Genomic DNA, 20,253 nt, shown 5'->3' with positions numbered 1-20,253 from the left:
CAAAAAAAAAGAACTAGCAAGGTGGATACTAAGGAACTAAAATTGGGGGAGGGGAGATAAAAGGGGGTGAGAGACATCATCTGTAAAATAAAGAATTACATTAATTGACTGCTAAGTCTCCAAAATGGGTCTATTACCTGATCATGGCCTCTAGTCACACAAATCTAGGTTGTTGGAAAGGTGAGGAAAGATAAAGGAAAAAAAAAAGAGGGAAAGAGTTCTTTTGCTATTATGACCCCCCCCTTCCAAGTAAATACTGAGTTACATTATTATTGATACACCATTTTCTTCTTGCTAATTCCGTATCAGGGCTTGATTGTTTACTAGCTTTCCTCACAACAACTTCAACAGATAGGTAGTGAAGTAATGAAAGTAGGGAAAAAATATTATACTTATTTTAAAATGAGGAATGCAATTACTAAATAAATTAGATGATAAATTAGAGCTGGAAAGGACTTCAAGGGAACTACTCATTTTATAGGTGTGAAAACTGAAAATCAGAGTTGAGTGGCTAAGTCAAGGATCTCATAATTAATAAAACATTATAGGCAAGATTGAATCCAGCTCTTTGTTTCCAGGAATGGGACTTGGTATATCATAGGTACTTAGTAAATGTTTATTGTTTGATTGACTTTAGCTTGTTAGATTGTCTTTTCCCTCTCTTTGAACCTATAGCACTTAACAGAGTAGAAATAGAATGTATAGTAAAATATTATTATTACTGACAGATCACACAGTTCTAGAATCCAGGTCTCCTAACTCTAAAAACTATTAAGTCATATCATTTCTTAATATGATAACAAATGCAAACATCCACACTTCTGTGATCTCTCTGACCCATTTACCATTTGAAAAGTATGACCTATTCCCAAGAGAAATTCTTGAGGTTTTTTTTAAAGTTCAAAGGTCATAATGTAGAACTGCATCATCTAATCCAACTCTGGCATTTGTTAGATAAGTAAACTGAGGCTCAGAAAGTAAAGTGACATGCCCCAATTCTTACAGATGGTAGATAGAAAGATCTGGGTGTTACTGATCCAAATCCAGAGTTCCTTCCACTTCTTCCCGCTGCTTCCTTAATGGAACAGTCCCTTGGTTTTTAGTCTCAATAAGAGTGCTTTTTATTATTAAATTCATCCTTTGCTAAACTCTAAATTAAGCTTTTCCTTATGCTGTGGCAGCTCCTGTCTGATTAATGTCAGGCCAACCCGACTGCAGTTGGGCAACTATTCCCACTTGCAATATAATATATACCTAAAAGACGTACTAGTCAAGGGGAAAAAAAAGTTTCAAGCCATTTCTGTATTCAATCAATGAAAACATTGCCTGCTGGCTCTAGGAAAAGAGAGACCAAAAGTGGTAATAACGATTGTGAGACAATTCTTTTCCAAGAACCAAAATAAGTTTTCTATCAACACATTCTCTCTCTCTCTCTCTCTCTCTCTCTCTCTCTCTCTCTCTCTCTCTCTCCCCTGCACTATGTCAGTGAGTGGATACCCCTTTTGCTTTTTATCCTACTTTGAGGTTCAAGTCCTGAATGAAGTCATGTTCAAGGTCACAGTATCATAGGTTATCATAGAGCATCATAGAAGTGAATTTAGAGCCCAATCCCTCTTCTTCTACGGACTCCAAAATCACAGAGAAGAAAAGGACCTCAATAAGTCATCTAGATGAACACTCAATTTTACAGATGTGGAAATGAAGTCCAAAGAAAGTTAAGTGACTCTCCCAAGACACACAAGTACTAAGTGACTTTGATCCTAGGTTTTCTGACTTCCAATCTAAGGCCATTTTCATATCCATCATTCAACTCTAGTTGAATCTTCTCTTTGGCCACTAATTCACTGCCTTCTTCCTTTTCAAATTTCACACAGGCAAACAGTTCTGAACTCACACTCCCTCTTTCCACTCACAGCTTTGGGAGCAAAATGTATGTTTGTTCAGGGGAGGGCTAAGAAATTAATATTATCCCCTTCCTGTAAAGGTTTCCCCTGCACTTTGGAATGGAAATTTAGAGTTTCTTCTCATTCATTCCAAGGGACCTCTAAACCAAAAAAATTAGCAGGCAGGCAAAATGCCCTCCATCCCTTTTAATAATAGCACTTTAAAGAAAATACTATAATTATGCTTTTGGTTATGACTGAGATCCATAAGTATGAACCCTAAATCTCTGACTAAAACATATATTTTGGAAATGATGACCCCTCCCCACTCTGCTACTTCTACCCTCTCCCATTTGCTTCAGTGTGGCCAATTTAAAAAAAGTACTAGCTCACTGTGATTAATGGAGAGATTTTGGCAGCCTTCTCATAGTTGTTTAGACTATAGGAACATCTGAATCTGGGCCTCTAAAAATAACTGTTCCGTTGATTGAATGTGTGTTTACTTCTAGTGGACTAGACATGCATAAAGTTGGTTTATCAGAACTGTGATGGGTAAGTATTATTTACATGGGTCTATATTGTATTGTGCTACTGTGTCTCTCATTCTTTCCACCCTCCCACCCTGGTCTCTTATTTTTTTTTCCATAACATAGAGTTGGTTCATGGTGGGTCATGGGAGCTGTAGTTGCCATTCAAACAGGGACTGATACTGAGTGGTAGTTACAAAATCCAACATTATAAAATAGTTAAAGGGGGGAAAAAACAAACCCTAAGTCACAGGCTGAGTTGAGGTGAGAGAAAAGTATTTCCAGATCCTCCCACCCCCATTTAATCACCCAGAGGTACCCATTTGCACATCCCCCCAATGCCCACCAAAAGAAAACATAACATAAAATAACAAGATCTAAAACCAGAGGGAGCCAATTAGAAGAAATATTTTTTAAATATTTATGTCTGTTAAAAAATGAACAAGAGGATACTTAAAATTTTAAAATGATATTTTAAGTCTGCTTATTCTACAATAGAATATATGCTAGTAACTCACCACACTTATAATCTAGTTCTTGGATTTAGATTATAGAAGAATCTAGTCATTGGCCAATAAAAAAAAATGTTATTCAGAGAGAAAGCAAGGTATAAATTTCAAATAAGATGGTGTTGGTATTTCATCCTTCATCTTTTGGAATGCCAGCCAAAGCATCATAAATGAGGCCAGGGTTAGTAGCACACATTCTTTAGAGAAGTACTCATTAGCAGATTTATAAAATAGTATGTATACAGCTATATATGGCAGGCTGTACTACTGTACACTGTATCACAGTTCCTGGATACCCTGATGACACTTTTTTAATAGGAGACCTATGAGATAGGCAGTTCCCCCCGGCTTTTACTCCAATACCAATGTGATCTGTTCTGAAGAACTGACCATCAGCCTATAAGAGGAAGAGAGGAGGGAGGGTACACAGGTATCCCCTTCACAAATATAGAGGTCCTATGTTTCACATAAGGTTAAGAGGCGGTTCTAAGGATCATAATAAATAAAAGCCATCCAGTGGATCATTTATGAGTCAGGTATGACCTTTCTAAAATTAAATGTCCAAGAGAAGTGCCAAACATATTGGAAGTAAATAAAAAAAGCAGAACCAAAAGAACATAGGGCAAATGTGGCTGCATCTCTAGAAGAGCTGCCTCCTCATCTTGTGATGAGATACACACATCTTCCCCACAGTGGGTGACTTCCTACAAGTAATCAGGTCCTCTAACTCTTAGCTCTGCATGTAAAACATCCTCTGCCTTCTGCCTGTCAGAACATAAAAACAATTAGGTTAGTGAAGGTCAGTGGAGAGAAAGCCAGCTATTTGAAATCACTGTAGTGAGTCGTTCATCTTTTCCATTTTATGGAGAAAAGCTACACCTTCCAAGTCCACCACATAATTTAATCTTCCAACTGCATCTCCAAACCCAGTATTACTTGTGTCAGCACACTCTTTTTATCTCACTGCCTCTGGCTGGAGTTCATGGCAAGTCAGTAAATATCAATGGGTTGGCTTCTGTGCCTTCCTAGGTATTCGAAAGAAATATGGCAGCAGGGGAAGGTGCAGTCCTTTCAAGGAATTTACTCTTTAGTTTGGAGAAATCAGGTTTCCTTATGGGCAGCAGCTAGAGAAACAATGCAAGGCAGGATAGAATCAGATGTTAGATTAAGTGATACAGATGACAGAAAATAGAGTCCTTCAGAGTGGGCTAGAATAGTCAGGAAAGGCTTCATTGACTATTGCAGAGTAGGTTGAAGTATAGCTTAAGACTGTGACCAAAAACAATTAGCTAGTAACTAACATTTATATAGTGCTTTAAAGTTTGTCAAGGACTTTATAAATATCTCATTTTATCTCACAACAACCTGATGCAGGCATAGGGATTTGCCCAGGGTCACCTAACTATTAAGTATCTAAAGCTGGATTTGAACTGTCTTCTTGACTGCCCATCCAGCTCTCTATCCACTGTATTACATGGTTACCTCTGTTCAATTTGATTCTAAATACATCTATTTACCTTAGTTCTATCTACAAATAACTACAGCATGCAAGGTATTAGGCTCTTCTTGAGGAACAAGACAAAAACAAAACAGTCTCTGCCCTCAAGAAGCTTACATTCTACTGAAGAGACTGAAAATGAATCCAACTTATATCCAAGTTCAGAAGCTGCTAAGTGACATAGTAATCAGTGATTGGACCTGGAGTCAGGAAGATCTGAATTCAAAACCAGCTTCAGTCTCTTCCGAGCTAGAAATTAGTCCTTTAACAAGTAACTTAAGGCACTTGACTTAGGGCAAGTTATTTAAACTCTCTCTGCTTTGGTTTCCTCAACTGTAAAATGGGGATAACCAGCACCTTCTGCAGTGGACTACTGTGATGATCAAAGAAGATAATATCTGTAAAGTGATCAGCAGTGTCTAAAACATAGTAGGCACTTAATTAAATGCTAGTTTCTGCCCCTGAAAATGGGGTAAATTATTATAGAGAATATAATGTATACAACATAAATAATAATGTACAGATAAGTATAAAGTTATTTTAAAAGGAAGTGAAAAATTGCAACTACAAGAATTGAGAAAGGCTTTATAGTTGCTCTTAAGTAAGGAAAGTCATTACATATTTACTATATGTCAAACAAATATATGTGACCAAAAGAAAGATACTTCCTACCATCAAAGTTTTACATTCTAATAGGGGTAGACAAACACAAAAGGAATATGAAAAGGAGGAGGAGGCAAAAGCAAATAGAAGGTCAGAAAGTCTAAAATGGAGGCCTCGAGAGGAACATGTCACCGAGAAAGGGGATTAGCAGTACTGATGGGATGTTCCAAGGGGAGGTAGGCACCTGTCTCTGAGGGAGTTTCCAGGGTAAGATTGTAGTTGAAGTGTGGAAGTGATATTGGTGAAAGTCAGAATATGGATGGGAAGGGAATCTAAGAGACCCAAAAGTCAGAGGTGAGGAGGGAATGTATTCCAGACAAAAGATGCAGACACATGGAGAAAAGGGAAGGAATGCTGCATCCATAGAATAGCTTGTAGACAATTTGACTGGGACAGATAGTATATTTAGGGGACTAAAATGACAGAATAGTTACTCCACCAAGAGTATCCCCTAATATTAGCAGACCTTTATGGTCTTCCAGGTTTCTACTAAAAGTCCATGGGCCTCTGACTCTTGCTGGGATGACATTATCTCTCTTCTAATGCTTCCCAAACATAGCTTCATGAATGTCACAAGAGTATAACAGCAGAGGAGGCAATTAGGTGGTTCAATGGACAGAGCGCTGGCCCTAGAGTCAGGAGGACCTGAGGTCAAAAACTGACCTTAGATTCTTAATTGCCTAGCTTTGTGACCTTGGGCAATTCACTTAACCCCACTGTCTTAAATAAAAATAAAACAAATAAGAGAGTGCAACCTACAGAGACTAGCAGAACCTTCAGAAGGGGTATAACTCCTTTACTGACCTCCTTGGAATCTGTGGACTTTTTAGAAAGAATGAATAACTGATAGCTAATTAGGCCAATGAACCTTTTATGTGTAATGGTCACAGTTAAAGAGAGGCTTTGGGGCTATTTTCCCTTTATGATGGTCAAACAAAGAATATGTATGGTAGAATCAGTTGGAATCATATTTGGAGTCACTGGGAGTCACTAAAAAAGGTGATGGTGTTGATTTCTTGTCTATTCAATCATTTTAAACTTTTGGAAATTTAGCTTTAAACATATAAAGATAATTTGTGTTCTGTTTCTCTGGAAGTGAGAATTTTGAGAGATTACTTCTGTCCATCCTCTATAGATATTTCTAAAACCTAGTTACTTTCTATTTATGACTAATTATGTAAAATTCTGCTGCTTTTCCCCTCAATTTCCTGGGAACCCTAAGATCATTCCCTAAGGAGTTTATTCTATTCACTATTTGTTGCCAACAAATCTGCTTTAGTTTGGGAGGTCACTTGAACTAATACTTTCCCACACAGTTTATCTCCATATCTCCCTGCCCCCAAATTGCATTAATTGCTTCTTCCAACAAACATTTACCTTCCCAGTAGGGGGAAAAATTGTTTCCTGGTTTTTCTAGCCGATTTTCTCCTAGGTTGTTCACCACCCAAGAGTACCAGAGAAAACATGGAGCTCTTGGATGCTAATAAGGTCTCTGGAAAAGAATGGCAACTAATAATAAATTGAATTCTAGCAATGGGTTGGCTTCTGTTGACTATCAAGCTGGAACAGGTTTGCACAAGTGTAGAGTACACAGCTAAGAGGCATTTTTGCACTATAGTCACCTAAAGCAGAGCTCTTACCTTCTGAGCAGTGACCTATTAATAGTTTACATAATGCTAGGGGAGGAAGGAGGAGGTCTGAATGAGATAATGTCCTTTGCAATTCAGATCATTAACTATATAAGAAGGTATGTTTCTAGGTTCTTTGTGTACTGTCTGTCTGTCTGTCTGTCTGTCTGTCTGTCTCTCTCTCTCTCTCTCTCTCTCTCTCTCTCTCTCTCGGCTACAGGAGGTTTCTGGATGTTCTAAGGATTGAGTGACACAATAGAAAATGTGTTTTAACTCAGAGGCCCCAGATTTGAATCCCAGTTCTGCCTCTCACCAGCTGTGTGACATCGGGCAAGTTTCCCATCTGGAAGTCTCCCATTTCTTCATCTGGAAAATTAGGGGGTTAGACTAAATGACCACTAGAATCCCTTGTAGCTTATCAATCTAAAAATTCTATGGGGTGAAGGAAAAACTAGAATTTTTTAACTTGGTCAATTCAGACTTCAGGGAATCTTGTCAAGAAATGTATAATAGAATAAGAAAAAATAAAGAATGCCTCTAAAGTCCTAATTGACTTTCCTTAAGTCTTGACATCCCAGTTCTAACCCTTCAGTAAATGTTCTAAAGTAGGTGGATCATTGCGAACTAACATTGAGATCTGTTTTTGGCCAAGAAGGTCTGTAGTTAAATCATGGTTCCCATCTCAATTCAGAGTTCAGCATGGGCACTGCATACACCTCCAGCTGTGAGTTATCCTAGTTTGGCCCTTGTAAGTAGCCAACACCCAGAGCCTCAATTATATCAATTGTATGCTTCCTAGCTGACCCTGGGGAAGAGGGGTGACATCATGGGAACAATTCATGCAGTTCTTTCCTGTGACTCAAATGAGCATGTTAAGGAAAAAACTGATATTCTTGCATAGATGAGTAAGTTGTTTCATCTGTTCAACTATATCATGCTATGAAATGAATCTTCCCTCCTTCGCTCCCTTTCCCCTTCATTCCAACCCCTCCTGACCCCCTTCCTGGAAAAACTTGTCAAAAGTACAGAACTTACATATTTGTACCAAAGGTCTTTAACTAATTTTACTTACTCTTCTCCCCTGACCCAGAAGAAAGGAAGACTTTCCCTCTTATCTTTAAAAGGCAAAAAAAAAATTGTGAAAAATAAATTTAATAGGATACTGATTGATCATGCTCATCTTTGGAAATAGCTTTGTCTCTATTATCCCCACCTCATTCTTTCCCCTATCTTCCCTTATGCCTTCTAAGATGGCAACATCTGTTTATCATTTAGAATTAAATATAGAGGGCAGCTAGGTGGCGAAGTGGATAGAACACCAGTCCTGGAGCCAGGAGTATCTGAGTTCAAATCCAGCCTCAGACACTTAATAATTGCCTACCTGAGTGACCTTGGGCAAATCACTGAAACCCCATTGCCTTATATAAATTTTTAAATTTTTTTAAAGGAATTAAAAATATAGAGCTATTTTCTACATTGTATTAAGTGACTTTAGATATTTTGTTAATATATGAATATTAATGCATATAGACTATAAATATTTGTAGGTATATATCACTAGAAGGAGGTTGTGTATGGGTTTATAAAGTGTCATTCAGGGGCCAGCTCATCCAAATTCAAAGAGGATCATCACTAAAAAACTATAGCAGATCAGGTCTCATTCCATCCAATTACACTGTTTCAGGCTTAAACTGGAATAAATGAAACTGCATAAAATATCTGTCAACAAAAGGAAAATTTACTTAGTGATAATATGGAAAAAATATTGTGCAAAGATGGAGCACTGATTCATCTGGGTATGGTTTCCTTGACTCTTTGACTCACCTGCAGGTGAGACTGTGACCATATTGAAGAGCATGGACTCAGACTCTTCTGGCTCTGACTTCTCGATTATATAAATATACCACCAAGAAACCATGTCAGCTTAGCTTTAGCCTGGAAAATTAAGTCCCAAGGACAATTTCACTATTTTTAAGAAAAAATAATCCTAGTCCACATTGCAGGAGTTTTAATATATGCTACAACAACACTTCCAGCCAAGATGGCAGAGAGAAGACAGGCATTGTGCTAAGTTCTCCTGGTTTCCCCTCAAAAATGACAGAAAAGAAACCTCTTAAGAGAAATTCCATTGACAAAACCCAAAAAGAGAATCTAGGACAAGAACACCTACCAATAAGGTCTGTCTCAGGGGACCTGAGTGGGTGAACCAGGAATGGAGAACAGAGGGTCAGAACTGGGACAGCAGTGCAGGGACAGTCCTCTGATGAAACCAGAGGACCTAAGGCCCTGGAGGCTTTGGTGAGTGGCAGTCCAAGGAGCAACTTTAGCCATGGAACCTTTGGCTGGAGGGGCTGAAGTCTGTTGAGTCCCAGTCAGATAGGAGGGTGAGTTCCAGGACAGAGAGTTGCAGAGCATGCCTGGAAATGGACCAGCAGGGCTCAGGACCTGAGCTCCATACTTTTAGCAGAGTATTCCTCTCAGAACAAATGGTAATGCCCGCCCACCCCCTCACGTGCAGGTGTGGACAGCAGAGCACCCTCAGCTGAAAGGGAGATCAACTCCCTCCCCCAGGGCCCAAGGTCAGCTCAGACCCTGCTGCCCTCCTCACTCCCTCCAAGGTTAAGGGAGAGAGCCTCAAACGCTCCAGAGAAAGCAACCATCACCCCCTACTGCGGGCTGGCTCAGTTGGAGTCACTAACCAAGTGAACAAAGTCTCTAGGGTTTACAAAATCAAACCTTTGACAGTCAGCCCCCACCCCGCCAAACACAAGATCATAAGAAAATGAAGAAAGGCCAGAAGAAACAGGAGCCCATGAAGAAATACTTAGAAGAAATATATGCTAACTGAGAGAGATGTAGAACTTATGAGGAGACTATGAATTGGTCTCCAGCCCAGAAAAACTTCCTTGAAGAAATCAGGAAGGAGTTTAAAAATCAATCGGAAAAATTGGGAAAAGAGACTCAAGAGAAAATTAACACATTGCAAGAGAAAATTAACATCTCTCAACAAGAAAACAAATCCTTAGAAAATATAATTGGACAAATACAAAAAGAAAATAATTCTCTCAAAACTACATTTGTGCAAATGGAAAACTCCTTCAAAAAAAAAGAAATGACCAATTGGAAAAGGAGTTGCAAAAGGTAAATTAAGAAAATTCTTCTCTAAAAAAAAAAAAAGAATGGAATCTGTGGAAACTAAGGTCTTCATCAAACAACAAGATTCTGTTAAACAAAACCAAAGATCAAAAAAATAGAAGAAAATGTAAAATACCTCATCAACAAAACCACTGAACTCAAGAATAGACAGTTATATACAGAGAATTATAAGTCTTCCTGCAAACATTGAAGAGGGGGAAAAAAAAAAGCCTGGGCTTAATATTACAGGATTTAGTGCTGGAAAACTGCCCTGATATCATGGAGCCAGAGGGCAAAATAGATATTGAAAGAATACACTGATTCCTTCCAGAAAGGAATCCTAAAATGAAAACACCAAGGAATGTTGCTGCCAAATTCCAGAACTATCAGATAAAAGAGAAAATCCTGCAAGCAGCCAGAAAAAAATTTAGATACCAAGGAGGCACTGTAAGGATTATGGAGGACGTGGTTACATCAACATTAAGGGATCAAAGGGGCTGGAATGAGATATTCCGAAGAGCAAGGGAGCTTGGAATGCAGCCAAGAATTCACGATCTGGCAAAGTTGAGCCCTCTCTTCCAGGGGAAAAGATGGACATTTAATGAAATGGAAGACTTCCAACCTTTCCTAATGAAAAGACCAGAGCTAAATCAAAAATTTAGACATCAAACAGGAAGCTCAAGAGACACATGAAAAGGTTTTTAAAAAAAGGTGAAGGAAAAAAAGCTGCTAGCCAACAATATGAAACTGGCTATAACCCTACCTGGGAGAAAGATTCTCCTAACTCTTGAAAACCATAACTCTATTAGAGAGAATATACTTATCCAGAAGTGATAGACACTCATGACTTTTCTGTCACTCAGATAGAATGATTTAAAAACAATACCTCCTTAAAAAGGAGGACAGTAAGGAGATAGGAAGATGGGGAAGATTGACTGGAATCAACCTCATTACATTAAGAGTCACAAAGGACCTATTGCAATAGAGGGGAAGAAGGGAAGAAGTAAGAACCACCTGAATCTTCCTCTCACAAGATTTGGCTTAAAGTCATCTTACACACACTCAGTTAAATTAAGAAAAGAGGCGGGGAGAGAAAAGAAGGAACTAACAGAAGGAAGGGAAGGAAGGAAGGGAAGGAAGAAGGGGAAAGCGGAAAGAAAGGGGGGGTTGACATAGGAGGGCAAAAACACTGAAGGTGGCAGTATTCAGAAACAAAATACTGGGGAATATGAATAAAGTGAAAAAGGGGAAAAGTGCAAACAGAGAGAAGATAGCATGGAGGGTATGCTATCATTATAACTTCATCAGGGAGATTGGTCTATAATTTTCTTTCTCTGATTTAACTCTTCCTGGTTTAGGTATCAGCACCATATTGGTGTCATAGAAAGAGTTAGGCAGAGTTCCGTTATATTATTACTTTGAATGTGAATGGGATGAACTCTCCCTTACAACATAGGCAATTAACAGAATGGATTTAAAACCAGAATCCTACAACATGCTACTTAACAAGAAGCAGAGAGATACATATAGAGTAAAGGTAAAAGGTTGGAACAAAATATATTTTGCTTCAGCTCAAGCAGGGGTAGCAGTCCTTATCTCAGACAAAGCAACTGCAAAAATAGATAGCCTTAAAAGAGATAAGGAAGGAAACTAAATCCTCCTAAAAAGTACCATAGAGAGTAAAGTAATTTCAATACTAAATATGTATGCACCCAATGGTATAGCATCCAAATTCTATCTATCTATCTATCTATCTATCTATCTAGATATAGATATAGATATCATCTAAATTCTTAAAGGAGAGGTTAAAAGAGCTACAGGAAGACATAGACAGCAAAACTCTACTAGTGGGAGACCTCAACCTCATGCTCTCAGTTCTAGATAAATTGAATCATAAAATAAACAAGAAGGAAGTTAAGGAGGTAAATGATTATTAGAAAAACTAGGAATGTTAGAACTATGGAGGAAATTGAATGGAGATAGAAAGGAATACACCTTTTTCTCTGCAGTACATGACACTTCCACAAAAATTGACCATGAACTAGGACATAAAAACCTAATGATCAACTGCAGAAAGGCAGAAATAGTGAATACATCTTTTTCTGATCATAATGCAATAAAAATCATATGGAAATTTTGGGCCAGGGAGATATAGAACCAAAACTCATTGGAAACTAAATAATCTCATTTTACAGAATGAGTGGATCAAACAGCAAATTATAGAAGGAATTATTACATCCTAGATAATGACACCAATGAAACAACATACAAAAACTTATGGGATTCACTCAAGGCAACTGTCAGGGATATATATATATTTTTTAGGTTTTTGCAAGGCAAATGGAGTTAAGTGGCTTGCCCAAGGCCACACAGCTAGGTAATTATTAAGTGTCTGAGACCAGATTTGAACGCAGGTACTCCTGACTCCAGGGCCGGAACTTTATCCACTGTGCCACCTAGCTGCCCCCAGGAGATATATTCTACCTTTAAATACTTACATGAATCAATTAGTGAAAGAAGAAATCAATGAACTAAATATTAACTAAAAAAATTAGAGAAAAAATTAAAAATCCCAATTAAATATCAAATTAGAAATTCTAAAAATTAAAGAAGAAATTAATAAAAATCAAAACAAGAAAACTATTGAACTATTAAAACCAAGAATTGGTCTTATGAAAAAACCATTAAAATTGATAAACCTCTGCTCAATTTGATTAAGAAAAAGAAAGAAAACAAAATTGCTAGTATCATAAATTAAAAAAGTGAACTCACCACCAATGAGGAGGAAATTAAAGTAATGATTCACAATTATTTTGCCCAACTGTATACCAATAAATTTGATAATCTAAGTGAAATGGATGAATATTAACAAAAATATAAGTTGCCTAGACTAAATGGAGAGGAAATTTAAATACCTAAATAATCCAATCTCAGAAAAAGAAATTCAACAAGCCATTATTGAAATCCCTAAGAAAAATTCTCCATAGCCAGATGGATTCACAAGCGAATTCTATATAAAGTCTTTGGAAAAATAGGTAAAGATGGAACTCTTTCTATGATATCAATATGGTGCTGATACTTAAACCAGGAAGAGTTAAAACAGAGAAAGAAAATTATAGACCCATCTCCCAGATGAATATAAATGCAAAAAAGCTTAAATAAAATCTTAGCAAAACGATTACAAGTTATCATTAGGATAATACATTATGAGCAAGTAGGATTTATCCCAGGAATGCAGAATTGGTTCAATATTAGGAAAACTGCTAGAATAATTAATTATATCAACAACAAACCTATCAGAAATCACATGATTATATCAATAGATGCTGAAAAAGGTTTTGACAAAATACAGCACCCATTCCTACTAAAAACACTAGAGAGCATAGGAATAAATGGATTGTTCCTTAGAATAATAAGCAGTATCTATCTGAAACCATCAACAAGCATTATATGCAATAGGGATAGGCTAGAAGCATTCCCAATAAGATCATGGGTGAAATAAGGATGCCCATTAACATCACTACTATTCAATATTGTATTAGAAATGTTAGCTTCAGCAATAAGAGAAGAAAAAGAAATTGAAGGAATTAGAAGTGGGAAGCAAGAGACAAAACTCTCACTCCTTGGAGATGACATGATGGTATGCCTACAAAATCCAAACAAATTATCTAGAAAACTACTAGAAATAATTAGCAACTTTAGCAAACTCACAGGATACAAAACAAATCCTCATAAATCCTCAACATTTTTATATATAACTAGCAAGATGCAGCAGAGAAAGCTAGAAAGAGAAATCCTATTTAAAGTAAACACAGACAATATAAAATACCTGGGAGTCTACCTACCAAGGCAGACTCAAAAACCTTTTGAAAACAATTACAAAAAACTTCTCACACAATTAAAATCAGATTTAAATAACTCAGCAAACAACAACTGCTCATGGATAGGTCAAACTAATATAATAAAAATGACAATTACCAAAATTAAACCACTCGTTTAGTGTCCTACCAATCAAAATTCCAAAAAATTCTTCTAATGGGTTAGAAAAAATTGTAAGTAAATCCATATGGAGAAATAAAAAGTCAAGAATTTCCAGGAATTCAATGAAAAATGTGCAAAAGAAGGTGGTTTAGCCTTACCAGATCTAAAAATATATATTATAAAGCACCAGTCATCAAAACTGCTTGGTATTGGCTAAGAAACAGAGTAGTGGACCAGTGGAAGAGACTAGGTGCAATAGCAGGAAATGATTAAAGTAATCTGCTGCTTGATAAACCCAGAGTCCAGCTATTGGGACAAAACTCTCTCTTCGATAAAAACTGCTGGTGGGGCGGCTAGGTGGAGTAGTGGATAAAGCACTGGACCTGGAGTCAGGAGTACCTGGGTTCAAATCCGGTCTCAGACACTTAATAATTACCTAGCTGTGTGGCCTTGGGCAAGCCACTTAACCCTGTTTGCCTAGCAAAAAAAAAAAAAAATTTAAAAAACTGCTGGGAAAATTGGAAGTTAGTATGGAAGAAACTTGGATTAGACCAATACCTCATACCCTATACCAAGATAAGATGAAAATGGATGCAGGATTTAGACATAAAAAAAACAATACTATAAGCAAACTAGAAGATCAAGGAATAGTTTACCTGTCAGATCTATGGAAAAGGAAGGAGTTTATGACCAAGGAAGAGATGGAGAATATCACTAAAAACAAACTAGATGATTTTGATTACATTAAATTAAAAAGCTTTTGCACAGACAAAACCATTGTAACCATGATCAAAAGAAATGTAGTAAACTGGGAAACAATCTTTACCACTAATGTTTCTGACAAAGGACTCAGTAAAATATACAGAGAACTGAGTCAAATTTTCAAAAGAACAAGCTATTCCCCAATCAACAAATGGTCAAAGGATATGCAAAGGTAATTTGCAAATGAGGAAATCAAAGCAATCCATAGTCATATGAAAAATTACTCTAAATCATTACTTATTAGAGAAATGTAAATTAAAGCTTCTCTGAGGTACCACCAAACACCTCTCAGACTTGGCCAATATGACCAGAAAGGACAATGATCAATGTTGGAAAGGATGTGGGACATCTGGGACACTAATACATTGTTGGTGGAGCTGTGAACTCATCCAACCTTTCTGGAGAGCAATTTGTGATTATACCCAAAGGGCAACAAAAAAGTACATACCCTTTGATCTAGCAATACCACTACTGGGTCTGTACCCTGAAGAGATTATGAAAAAGGGTAAAAACATCAGTTGTACAAAAATATTAATAGCAGCCCTGTTTGTGATGGCAAAGAACTGGAAATTAAGTAAATGTTATTCATTTGGGGAATGGCTTAACAAACTGTTGTATATGTATGTCATGGAACACTATTGTTCTATTAGAAACAAGGAGGATGGGAATTCAGGGAAACCTGGAGGGATTTGCATGAACTGATGCTGAGTGAGATGAGCAGAACCAGAAAATCATTGTACAACCTAACAGCAACATGGGGGTGATGACCAACCTTGATGGACTTGCTCATTCCATCAGTGCAACAATCAGGGACAGTTTTGGGCTATCTGAGATAAGAATACCATCTGTATCCAGAGAAAGAATTGTGGAGTTTGAACAAAGACCAAAGAATATTACCTTTAATTTTAGGGGGGAAACCGTTATCTTATTATGCAATTTTGCTATTTCTAATACTTTATGTTTCTTCTTTAAGGATATGATTTCTCTCTCATCACATTCAACTTAGATCAGTGTATACTACGGAAACAATGTAGAGACTAACAAATTGCCTTTTGTGGGAGGTGGGGCATGGGGAGAGGGAAGCAAGATTGTAGAAAAATTGTAAAACTCAAAATAAATAAAATCTTTCTTTTAAAATATAGTGATTATGAGAGTTAAAGTGAAAAGCAGAATGCTCAAAAGTGATAAAAGGGTTTGGGATCAAGATGTAACTATTAAGGCAGGTCCTGAACTTGAGAGAGAGAGAGAGAAAGAGAGAGAGAGAGAGAGAGAGAGAGAGAGAGAGAGAGAGAGAGAGAGAGAGAGAACGAACAATCTTAAGATCTTTGGAAGACAGCATCAAAAATATGGATATATGAAGGGATGACTTTTAAAAGACTGAGATGTTTGGTAGTAGAGGGAGGGTGTGAAAGTATCAAGTGGGAAGCAAGTGATATGCCAAGTTCTCCTCTTAGCCCTGTGTGGAGAGAGAGAGAGAGAGAGAGAGAGAGAGAGAGAGAGAGAGAGAGGAGAGAGAGAGAGAGAGAGAGAGGAACATCTAGTCTTAGAAGGGGTGCCAAGAGACATGATGTCTCCAAGAGAAAGCTAGATTCCAGAAAGCATAAGAAAATGGAAGTGACATGAAAAATATAGGATGAACAATAGGGGAAGGTTCTAAAGGACATCATGGAATGGGAGAGCAAAGAAGGCTAGGGACTGCATGAAGAGAGGATATAGCAAAACTGGTGTGTGCGCTTTGGTCAATGATTCTTAAGGTCACCTAGAACACATCCCCAGGTTGGGCAATATTTCAAGGCCAGTCCTTGATGCTCTTAAACCTAAACCCTGAGAGATGTAGTGAGGGAGGGATAAGAGGAAGCAGCTAGTCAAAATTCCTGGGGTGGGTAAGAAGGAAATTGCTCTGGCCCCTCTGGATGCCACTGAGGCAAATCCCTGTTGTTTCATATCCTGTTTGGCTTTGCTATTTTTATCAATCTGTGTGTATATTGAATTTCCCAATTTTACAGTGTAAGTTTTTGAAGGTCACTTCTGCTCCATTTTTGTCTTTAGATTGCTGAGGTACAGCACAATCTCTCATTGTAGGCACGTAATAATGTTTGTTGCATTGAACTGAATCAAAGCAATTATATTTAATTCAATTCAAAAATATTTAAAATTCTACTAAGTATAAGGTTCTAGTTTTTTAATAGTAAGAACTCCCTCCCACTTTTCCAACTTCCTTCTGGACTTTTGACTAGAAGCAAACAAGTTTACACAAAATTTCCCATAAGAATGGGAAATTATGCAAATGATTCTTTTGGTTAGCATCTGCACATGGATGTGGTAAGAACTCACCATCCCTTCCCTTTTCCCCCTCATTCCCTTCCCCACTTTGGAAGAAGAATAAAGGAGGAAAAATAGAGAACAAATACATACACATACACATACACATACACATACACGTATACGTATACGTATACGTATATGTATATGTATATGCTAGAACAGATAATCCAGTGTTCCAAAGTTCAAAGATTCAGGGGAACTAACATCAAAAAGTAGAAACCCAAGCAGGGCAAACCACCACACTGAAATATAGCAGGTGGCAGAGATGTATCCTGGCATAAAGCCCCAATTCAGAAGATAAAGTAGAAAGACAAACAAATCAATGAAAATATCAATAATTTTCAAACAAATTATTGCAAATCTAGATATTCCCAAAAAAGGAAAGAGTAACTGTGTAACAACTGCAAGTAGTGACTAACAGAAGGAAAAATAAATTTTCCACAAAGCCTAGATGGAGACCTACCAGAAATAAAGCATAATAGGAAAAATGAAATAAAAGCTCTAGAGAAAAGAATTGGAAGTGGAGTAAATAGCTTAGAAGAGAAAGTGGTAAATCTTTCTTAAGAAATTGATTCCCTGAAGACTAGAATATTCTAAACAGAAATCAATGATTCCATGAGACATGAAGAAATATTACAACAAAATCAGAAGATTAAAAAGGAGATTATTTAAGATATCAAAAACTACAAACCTGGAAAACAAGTCAAGAGAAGTAATTTAAAAATAACTGGACTCCCTGAAAACTAATTTTAAAAACAGTACCATGTTTTAAAACATCATGCATTAAAAGATATATTATAAACAAGAAGGCAAATTAAAGATAAATAGAATACATCAAACAAATAAACACCAAAAAAAAAAAAAGTCCCAGGAATGTCATAGCCAAAATCAGTGCTCTCATATCAGAGGGAAAAAAATAGTGTATGTATCCAGAAAAAGCCATTCAAATATCAAAGAATGACAAATGGGATTACACAAGACTTGAAGTTGCAATTAGAGGACATCTTGGAAGACAATATTTTAAAAGTCAAAAAAATTAGGCGTAAGACATACATGTTTCAAAGCTGAGTATGCTCTCATAGGATGAAAAAGTAGAACATTAATGGAATAGAGGGCTCACAAGCATTTTGGATGGGGAAAAAAAATCTAAATAGGGACAATCCAAATACAAGAATCTGCAATGTTCCTTTAGAAGGCTAACATTGGGATGCTAATGTTCTGAATGTTCTTAATAAAATATTGAAGAAGTTTAAGAAAAATGAGAATGTCGGTATAGGTTGATTATGTTCTGAGGGTGTGAAGAGAGACAAACAAATGGAGTATAAAAGGAATACACACTGATGTAGAAAGGAGGAAGGGCATATTATTTCTGAGGTCCATGACTTAAAAGCAAGGAGAAAAGGGTAGAAGGGAATGGGCATTAGATGAACTACACTGCTGTTATCTTAAATATACAAAAGAGAGTTAAACCTAGATACAATATGGTGCAGAAATACATCAAATTCAACAGTGATACAAGTGTAGGTAGGTGGGAGTTCATGGAAAGTAGTCTTTAAGAGTCTTTAATATACTAAAAGGAATAGTTACAAGCAAAACAAACTTTTTGATGCTTAAAGTAAAAAGGAAAGAATATAAAAAACAACAAGAATCTATGGGAGTAGCATAGGTCTTCTAAATAACTGAGAAATTGTTTCAAGATTATATGTGAATGTAATGGAATTTTATTTCATCATAAAAATGACAAAAGTACATTATTTCAAAGAATCCTAAAAGGATGTGATGCAGGATGAAGTAAGCAAAACCTGAACAATGTTAAGTAAAGACAGCAATATTCTAAAGAAAAAAAAATTACCAAAAGACATTTACTTAATATTTACTTTCTGGATTGTATAATGATATTAATTTTCTTAGTCTCCTCTAATATTTCTCATCTATAAAATGAGGTGAATACTGGCTTCATTGAGTCATTCTTCCAGTTCTAAATGTATGATCCATTAGGATATAACATCTTAGAGAGCAGCAAGATTGCATCACCCTTTATATTTGCATCTCAGTATACAGGACAATACCTAGCACATCACAGGTGCTTGGTGTTGTTTGTCCTTCATTTGCAGAGAAGACCATGACATCAGGGAGGTCCAGTAGCTAGATATGAATCAGGATAACAAGAGATGACCCTGGATGTAATACAATTGTGACTTGTCCAAGTTCACACAGCTTCTAAGTGGCTGAGTCCGGATTTGAATTAAGATCCTCCTGACTTCAGGGACAGTGTTCTATCCACTGTGCCCATCTAGTTGCCCTAATACATGCTTGATTGGTTGATCTTAATATTCTTCCCTTATTTTATTGCTGAAGGCAGGTGACAAACAGCTCAGTTCCACAAAATATCTACACAGTCATTCTTCCTTTATTCTTCAAATGTGTATTCACCATAGTTGTGAATATGACTAATGCTAATAATATTCTGATTAGCAAAATTAGTTGTATCCTTGATTTAAGAGACATAAGCCTGGGTGAAATGAGAAAAGTAAAACTTAAGACCTCTATTTCCATACTTCTGCCTCAGCTTCTTTGTTTGATGAGTTTTTTATTGGCTCCAACAAGTCTTTCTTATTGCCACTTTTATAGGGTCATCATTATTCAAAGTCTGCTCATTTCAAATATCATCATCTGCAAAGTATAGCTTGGAATTTAGCTGCTGATGCAGATGATGTATGAAACTGGAAAGAAAAAAAACCTTAAACTTGTTTTCCACTGGCAGGGTGAAATTTGCACTTCTCAGAGAAACCAATTTATAGAAACTCCTAAGAGGATAGAATTGAGGGGAAAGCTCCTTCACATATGATGGGTGGACTGGAATTTAAGTCTTTGTATAGATAATAATACATGTTCTTAATATTTAGATTAAATATTTGGTCATGTGTCAGTTATCATCAGGTAAGAGATGCTCAAGCTCTAGAATTACTCAATGATGATTCAAAGGAATTAGTATCTAAAGGAAATAGAAATGATAGGCATGGGCAAAGGAGAGGAAAAAATGTCCAAAAAATAGGTCTCCAAAGCAGAGCTGAACTTAACCAAAAAGTCTATGTTTTGATTTAACTTCATCATCCTTTAAGCCACAGTGTTGGAGTTAGGGGCACTCTTTCCCTCCCACCCATCCTACACTCTCCCTTACATACATATACCCCATTACTGTCTATATTTCCTATACTGGAAATAGTTGCATTAACTGCAGTGGACTCTAGAAATGGTTAAATGGCTTTATATTGCCATTGGTTGGTCCAATGTTGATTGATGGTAGATATATACTCCCCTTTCTTGTCCTCTGTTGATTAA

Source organism: Macrotis lagotis, chromosome 6, assembly GCF_037893015.1.
Source record: "Macrotis lagotis isolate mMagLag1 chromosome 6, bilby.v1.9.chrom.fasta, whole genome shotgun sequence".
Taxonomy (NCBI): domain Eukaryota; kingdom Metazoa; phylum Chordata; class Mammalia; order Peramelemorphia; family Peramelidae; genus Macrotis; species Macrotis lagotis.
This window is presented reverse-complemented; position numbering follows the sequence as displayed.